Source organism: Phyllobates terribilis, unplaced genomic scaffold (assembly GCF_046119375.1).
Source record: "Phyllobates terribilis strain yellow unplaced genomic scaffold, ASM4611937v1 Scaffold_39__1_contigs__length_11870865, whole genome shotgun sequence".
NCBI classification, from domain to species: domain Eukaryota; kingdom Metazoa; phylum Chordata; class Amphibia; order Anura; family Dendrobatidae; genus Phyllobates; species Phyllobates terribilis.
The window spans coordinates 5,517,810-5,526,874 of NW_027362799.1; positions in this window are offsets into that span (position 1 = coordinate 5,517,810).

Here is a 9,065-nt window from a genome sequence, read left to right on the forward strand (position 1 = left end):
TGTTTTCCAAGAGGCATTTAAACCATCTTGTTAAGCTACTGCGAACTGCACGTCTCTTCCAAGGGCCATTTAAACCGTCTTGTTAAGCTACTGCGACCTGCACGTCTCTTCCAACGGGCATTTAAACCGTCTTATTAAGATACTGCGACCTGCACTTCTCTTCCAAGGGGCATTTAAACTGTCTTGTTAAGCTACTGCGACCTCCACCGCTCTTCAATGGGCATTTAAACCGTCTTGTTAAGATACTGCGACCTGCTCGTCTCTTCCAAGGGGCATTTAAACTGTCTTGTTAAGCTACTGCAACCTCCACCACTCTTACAAGGGGCATTTAAACCGTCTTGTTAAGATACTGCGACCTGCTCGTCTCTTCCAAGGGGCATTTAAACTGTCTTGTTAAGCTACTGCAACCTCCACCACTCTTCCAAGGGGCATTTAAACCGTCTTGTTAAGATACTGCGACCTGCTCGTCTCTTCCAAGGGGCATTTAAACCGTCTTGTTAAGCTACTGCGACCTGCATGTCTCTTCCAAGGCGCATTTAAACCGTCTCTTTAAGCTACTGCGACTTGCACGTCTCTTCCAAGGGGCATTTAAACCGTCTTTTAAGCTACTGTAACCTCCACCACTTTTCCAAAGGGCATTTAAACCATCTTGTTAAGCTACTGCGACCTGCACGTCTCTTCCAAGGGACATTTAAACATTCTTGTTAAGCTACTGCGACCTGCATGTCTCTTCCAAGGGGCATTTAAACTGTCTTGCTAAGCCACTGCGACCTGCACGTCTCTTCCAAGGGGCATTTAAACCGTCTTTTTAAGCTGCTGCGACCTGCATGTGTCTTCCAATGGGCATTTAAACCGTCTTGTTAAGCTACTGCGACTTCCACCGCTCTTCCAAGGGGCAGTTAAACCATCTTGTTAAGCTACTGCGACCTGCACGTCTCTTCCAAGGGGCATTTAAACCGTCTTGGTAAGCTACTGCGACCTGCAAGCCTATTCCAAGGGGCATTTAAACCCTCATGTTAAGCTACTGCAACCTGCATGTCTCTTCCAAGGGGGATTTAAACTGTCTTGTTAAGCTACTGCGACCTGCACGTCTCTTCCAAGGGGCATTTAAACCGTCTTGTTAAGCTACTGCTACGTGCACGTCTCTTCCAAGGGGCATTTAAACCTTCTTATTAAGCTACTGCGACCTGCACGTCTCTTCCAAGGGGCATTTAAACTGTCTTGTTAAGCTACTGCGACGTCCACCGCTCTCCCAAGTGGCATTTAAACCGTCTTGTTAAGCTACTGCGACCTGCACTACTCTTCCAAGGGGCATTTAAACCGTCTTGTTAAGCTACTGCGACCTGCTCGTCTCTTAAAGGGGGCATTTAAACCGTCTTGTTAAGCTACTGCGACATGCATGTCTCTTCCAAGGCGCATTTAAACCGTCTTTTTAAGCTACTGCGACTTGCACGTCTCTTCCAAGGGGCATTTAAACCGTCTTGTTAAGCTACTGTAACCTCCACCACTTTTCCAAAAGGCATTTAAACATTCTTGTTAAGCTACTGCGACCTGCACGTCTCTTCCAAGGGGCATTTAAACATTCTTGTTAAGCTACTGCAACCTGCATGTCTCTTCCAAGGGGCATTTAAACTGTCTTTTTAAGCCACTGCGACCTGCACGTCTGTTCGAAGGGGCATTTAAACCGTCTTTTTAAGCTGCTGCGACCTGCATGTCTCTTCCAATGGGCAATTAAACCGTCTTGTTAAGCTACTGCGACTTCCACTGCTCTTCCAAGAGGCATTTAAACCATCTTGTTAAGCTACTGCGACCTGCACGTCTCTTCCAAGGGGCATTTAAACCGTCTTGGTAAGCTATTGCGACCTGGAAGCCTATTCCAAGGGACATTTAAACCCTCATGTTAAGCTACTGCAAACTGCATGTCTCTTCCAAGGGGGATTTAAACTGTCTTGTTAAGCTACTGCGACCTGCACGTCTCTTCCAAGGGGCATTTAAACCGTCATGTTAAGCTACTGCTACGTGCACGTCTCTTCCTAGGGACATTTAAACCTTCTTATTAAGCTACTGCGACCTGCACGTCTCTTCCAAGGGGCATTTAAACTGTCTTGCTAAGCTACTGCGACCTCCACCGCTCTCCCAAATGGCATTTAAACCGTCTTGTTAAGCTACTGCGACCTGCACTTCTCTTCCAAGGGGCATTTAAACCGTCTTGTTAAGCTACTGCGACCTGCACGTCTCTTCCAAAGGACATTTAAACCGTCTTGTTAAGCTATTGTAACCTCCACCACTTTTCCAAGGGGCATTTAAACTGTCTTGTTAAGCTACTGCGACCTGCATGTCTTTTCCAAGGGGCATTTAAACTGTCTTTTTAAGCTACTGCGACCTGCACGTCTCTTCCAACGGGCATTTAAACCGTCTTATTAAGCTACTGCGACCTGCACGTCTCTACCAAGGGGCATTTAAACCGTCTTGTTAAGCTACTGCGAACTCCACCTCTCTTCCAAGGGGCATTTAAACCATCTTTTTAAGCTACTGCGACCTGCACGTCTCTTCCAAGGGGCATTTAAACCGTCTTGTTAAGCTACTGCGACTTGCACGTCTCTTCCAAGGGTCATTTAAACCGTCTTGTTAAGCTACTGTAACCTCCACCACTTTTCCAAGGGGCATTTAAACTGTCTTGTTAAGCTACTGCGACCTGCATGTCTTTTCCAAGGGGCATTTAAACTGTCTTTTTAAGCTACTGCGACCTGCACGTCTCTTCCAATGGGCATTTAAACCGTCTTGTTAAGCTACTGCGACTTGCACGTCTCTTCCAAGGGGCATTTAAACCGTCTTGTTAAGCTACTGCGACCTGCATATCTCTTCCAAGGGGCATTTAAACCGTCTTGTTAAGCTACTGGGACCTGCACGTCTCTTCCAAGGGGCATTTAAACCGTCTTGTTAAGCTACTGCGACCTCCACCGCTCTACCAAGGAGCATTTAAACCGTCTTGTTAGCTACTGCGACCTGCACTACTCTACCAAAGGGTATTTAAACCATCTTGATAAGCTACTGCGACCTGTACGTCTCTTCCAAGAGGCATTTAAACCGTCTTGTTAAGCTACTGCGACCTCCACGGCTCTTCCAAGGGGCATTTAAATCGTCTTTTTAAGCTACTGCGACCTGCACGTCTCTTCCAAGGGGCATTTAAACCATCTTGTTAATGTACTGTGACCTCCACCGCTTTTTCAAGGGGCATTTAAACCCTCTTGTTAAGCTACTGCGAACAGCACTTCTCTTCCAACGGGCATTTAAACCGTCTTGTAAAGCTACTGTGCCCTGCACGTCTCTTCCAAGGGGCATTTAAACCGTCTTGTTAAGCTGCTGCGACCTGCACTTCTCTACCAAGGGTCATTTAATCCGTCTTGTTAAGCTACTATGACCTCCAACGCTCTTCCGAGGGGCATTTAAACCGTCTTCTTAAACTACTGCAACCTGCAAGTCTCTTCCAAGCGACATTTAAACCGTCTTATAAAGCTACTGCGACCTGAACATTTCTTTCAAGGGGCATTAAAACCGTCTTGTCAAGCTACTGCGACCTGAACATCTCCTGCAAGGGGTATTTAAACCGTTTTGTTAAGCTACTGCGACCTGCAAGTCTCTTCCAAGGGGCATTTAAACCGTCTTGTTAAGCTACTGTGACCTCCACCGCTCTTCCAAAATGCATTTTCACTGTCTTGTTAAGCTACTGCGACCTCCACTGCTCTTCCAAGGGGCATTTAATCTGTCTTGTTAAGCTACTGCGACCTGTACGTCTCTTCCAAGGGGCATTTAAACCGTCTTGTTAAGCTACTGCCAACTGCACGTCTCTTCCAAGGGGCATTTAAACCGTCTTGTTAAGCTTCTGCGACCTGCACGTCTCTTCCAAGGGGAATTTTAACCGTCTTGTTAAGCTACTGCGACCTTCACGTCTCTTCCAAGGGGCATTTAAACTGTCTTGTTAAGCTACTGCGACCTCCACCGCTCTTCCATGGGGCATTTAAACCGTCTTTTTAAGCTACTGCGACCTGCACGTCTCTTCCAAGGGGCATTTAAACCGTCTTGTTAAGCTTCTGTGACCTGCAAGTCTCTTCCAAGGGGCATTTAAGCCATCTTGTTAAGCTACTGCGACTTGCATGTCTCTTCCAAGGGGCATTTAAAAAGCTTTGTTAAGCTACTGCGACCTGCATGTCTCTTCCAAGGGGCATTTAAACCGTCTTGTTAAACTGCTGCGACTTGCATGTCTCTTCCAAGGATCATTTAAACCGTGTTGTTAAGCTACTGTAACCTCCACCACTTTTCCATGGGGCATTTATACCGTCTTGTTAAGCTACTTCGACCTGCACATCTCTTCCAAGGGGCATTTTAAAAGCTTTGTTAAGCTACTGCGACCTGCATGTCTCTTCCAAGGGTCATTTAAACCGTCTTGTTAAGCTACTGTAACCTCCACCACTTTTCCAAGGGGCATTTAAACTGTCTTGTTAAGCTACTGCGACCTGCATGTCTTTTCCAAGGGGCATTTAAACTGTCTTTTTAAGCTACTGCGACCTGCACGTCTCTTCCAATGGGCATTTAAACCGTCTTGTTAAGCTACTGCGACTTGCACGTCTCTTCCAAGGGGCATTTAAACCGTCTTGTTAAGCTACTGCGACTTGCATGTCTCTTCCAAGGGGCATTTAAAAAGCTTTGTTAAGCTACTGCGACCTGCATGTCTCTTCCAAGGGGCATTTAAACCGTCTTGTTAAACTGCTGCGACTTGCATGTCTCTTCCAAGGATCATTTAAACCGTGTTGTTAAGCTACTGTAACCTCCACCACTTTTCCATGGGGCATTTATACCGTCTTGTTAAGCTACTGCGACCTGCACATCTCTTCCAAGGGGCATTTTAAAAGCTTTGTTAAGCTACTGCGACCTGCATGTCTCTTCCAAGGGACATTTAATCCGTCTTGTTAAGCTGCTGCGACCGGCATGTCTCTTCCAAGGGGCATTTAAATCGTCTTGTTAACCTACTGCGACCTCCACCGCACTTCCAAGGGGCATTTAAACCGTCTTGTTAAGCTACTGCGACCTGCACGTCTCTTTCAAGGGGCATTTGAACTGTCTTGTTAAGCTACTGCGACCTCCACCGCTCTTCTAAGGAGCATTTAAACCGTGTTTTTAAGCTACTGCGACCTGCACGTCTCTTCCAAGGGGCATTTAAACCGTCTTGTTAAGCTACTGTGACCTGCAGGTCTCTTCCAAGTTGCATTTAAACCGTCTTATTAAGCTACTGCGACCTCCACGTCTCTTCCAATGGGCATTTAAACTGTCTTTTTAAGCTACTGTGACCTCCACCGCTCTTCCAAGGGGCATTTAAACCATTTTGTTAAGCTACTGCGACCTGCACTTCTCTTGCAAGGGGTATTTAAACCGTCTTGTTAAGCTACTGAGACCTGCACATCTCTTCCAAGGGGCATTTAAACTGTCTCGTTAAGCTACTGCGACCTGCACGTCTCTTCCAATGGGCATTTAAACCGTCTTGTTAAGCTGCTGCGACCTGCACGTCTCTTACAAGGGGCATTTAAACCGTCTTGTTAAGCTACTGCGACCTCCACCGATCTTCCAAGGGGCATGTAAACCGTCTTGTTAAGCTACTGCGATGAGCACGTCTCTTACAAGGGGCATTTAAACCGTCTTGTTAAGCTACTGCGACCTGCACGTCTCTTCCAAGGGACATTTAAACCGTCTTTTTAAGCTACTGCGACCACCACCGCTCTTCCAAGGGGCATTTAAACCGTCTTGTTAAGCTACTGTGACCTGCACGTCTCTACCAAGGGGCATTTAAACCTTCTTGTTAAGCTACTGCGACCTGCACGTCTTTTTCAAGGGGCATTTAAACCGTCTTTTTAAGCTACTGCGACCTCCACCGCTCTTCCAAGGGGCATTTAAACCATCTTGTTAAGCTACTGCGACCTGCACTTCTCTTCTAAGGGACATTTAAACCGTCTTTTTAAGCTAATGCGACCTGCACGTCTCTTCCAAGGGTCATTTAAACCGTTTTGTTAAGCTACTGCGACCTGCATTTCTCTTCCAAAAGGCATTTAAACCGTCTTGTTAAGCTACTGCGAACTGCCTGTCTCTTCCAAGGGTCATTTAAACTGTCTTGTTAAGCTACTGCGATCTGCACGTCTCTTCAAAGGGGCATTTAAACTGTCTTGTTAAGCTACTGCGACCTCCACCTCTCTTCCAGGGGGCAATTAAACCGTCTTGTTAAGCTACTGCGACCTGCTCGTCTCTTCCAAGGGGCATTTAAACCGTCTTGTTAAGCCACTGCGACCTGCACGTCTCTTCCAATGCGCATTTAAACCGTCTATTTAAGCTACTGCGACTTGCACGTCTCTTCCAAGGGGGTTTAAACCATCTAATTAAGCTACTGTAACCTCCACCACTTTTCCAAGGGGCATTTAAACCGTCTTGTTAAGCTACTGCGACCTGAATGTCTCTTCCAAGGGGCATTTAAACCGTCTTGTTAAGCCACTGCTACCTGCACGTCACTTCCAAGGGGCATTTAAACCGTCTTGTTACGCTACTGCAACCTCCACCGCTCTTCCAAGGGGCATTTAAACCATTTGTTAAGCTACTGCGACCTGCTCGTTTCTTCCAAGCGACATTTAAACCGTCTTGGTAAGCTACTGCGACCTGCAAGCCTATTCCAAGGGGCATTTAAACCCTCTTGTTAAGCTATTGCAACCTGCACGTCTCTTCCAAGGGGGATTTAAACCGTCTTGTTAAGCTACTGTGACCTGCTCGTCTCTTCCAATTGGCATTTAAACCGTCTTGTTAAGCTACTGCGACATGCACGTCTCTTCCAAGGGGCATTTAAACCGTCTTGTTAAGCTACTGCGACCTCCACCACTTTTCAAAGGGGCATTTAAACCGTCTTGTTAAGCTACTTGGACCTGCACGTCTCTTCCAAGGGGCATTTAAACCGTCTTATTAAGCTACTGTGAACTGCACGTCTCTACCAAGGGGCATTTAAACCGTCTTGGTAATCTCCTGCGACCTGCAAGCCTATTCCAAGGGGCATTTAAACTCTGTTGTTAAGCTATTGCAACCTGCACGTCTCTTCCAAGGGGGATTTAAACGTCTTGTTAAGCTACTGCGACCTTCTCGTCTCTTCCAAGGGACATTTAAACCGCCTTGTTAAGCTACTGTGACCTGCACGTCTCTTCCAAGGGGCATTTAAACCGTCTTGTTTAGCTACTGCGACCTGCACGTCTCTTCCAAGGGGCATTTAAACCGTCTTGTTTAGCTACTGCGACCTGCACGTCTCTACCAAGGGGCATTTAAACCGTCTTGTTAAGCTACTGTGACCTCCACCGCTCTTCCCAAGGGCATTTTCACTGTCTTGTTAAGCTACTGTGACCTGCACGTCTCTCCCAAGGGGCATTTAATCTGTCTTGTTAAGCTACTGCGACCTGTACGTCTCTTCCAAGGGGCATTTAAACCGTCTTATTAAGCTACTGCCAACTTCACGTCTCTTCCAAGGGGCATTTAAACCGTCTTGTTAAGCTTCTGCGACCTGCACGTCTCTTCCAAGGGGCATTTTAACCGTCTTTTTAAGCTACTGCGACCTTCACGTCTCTTCCAAGGGGCATTTAAACTGTCTTGTTAAGCTACTGCGACCTCCACCGCTCTTCCAAGGGGCATTTAAACCGTCTTTTTAAGCTACTGCGACCTGCACGTCTCTTCCAAGGGGCATTTAAACCGTCTTGTTAAGCTACTGCGACCTGCACGTCTCTTCCAAGGGGCATTTAAGCCGTATTGTTAAGCTACTGCGACTTACATGTCTCTTCCAAGGGGCATTTAAACCGTCTTGTTAAGCTACTGTAACCTCCACCACTTTTCCAAGGGGCATTTAAACCATCTTGTTAAGCTACTGCGACCTGCACGTCTCTTCCAAGGGGCATTTAAACCGTCTTGTTAAGCTACTGCGACCTCCACCGCTCTTCTAAAGGGCATTTTCACCATCTTGTTAAGCTACTGTGACCTGCACGTCTCTACCAAGGGGCTTTTAAACCGTCTTGTTAAGCTACTGCGACCTCCACTGCTCTTCCAAGGGGCATTTAATCCGTCTTGTTAAGCTACTGCGACCTGCACGTCTCTTCCAAGGGGCATTTAAACCGTCTTGTTAAACTTCTGCGACCTGCACGTCTCTTCCAAGGGGCATTTTAAACGTCTTGTTAAGCTACTGCGACCTTCACGTTTCTTCCAAGGGGCATTTAAACCGTCTTGTTAAGCTACTGCGACCTCCACCGCTCTTCCAAGGGGCATTAAAACCGTCTTTTTAAGCTACTGCGACCTGCACTTCTCTTTCAAGGGGCATTTAAACCGTCTTGTTAAGCTACTGCGACCTGCACATCTCTTCCAAGGGGCATTTAAAAAGCTTTGTTAAGCTACTGCGACCTGCATGTCTCTTCCAAGGGGCATTTAATCCGCCTTGTTAAGCTGCTGCGACCTGCATGTCTCTTTCAAGGGGCATTTAAATCATCTTGTTAACCTACTGCGACCTCCACCGCACTTCCAAGGGGCATTTAAACCGTCTTGTTAAGCTACTGCGACCTGCACGTCTCTTTCAAGGGGCATTTGAACTGTCTTGTTAAGCTACTGCGACCTCCACCGCTCTTCCAAGGGGCATTTAAACAGTCTTTTTAAGCTACTGCGACCTGCACGTCTCTTCCAAGGGGCATTTAAACCGTCTTGTTAAGCTACTGAGACCTGCAGGTCTCTTCCAAGTTGCATTTAAACCGTCTTATTAAGCTACTGCGACCTCCACGTCTCTTCCAATGGGCATTTAAACCGTCTTTTTAAGCTACTGTGACCTCCACCGCTCTTCCAAGGGGCATTTAAACCGTCATTTTAAGCTACTGCGACCTGAACTTCTCTTCCAAGGGGCATTTAAACCGTCTTGTTAAGCTACTGTGACCTGTACGTTTCTACCAAGGGGCATTTAAACCGTCTTAAAAAGTTACTGCGACCTGCACGTCTCTTGCAAGGGGTATTTAAAC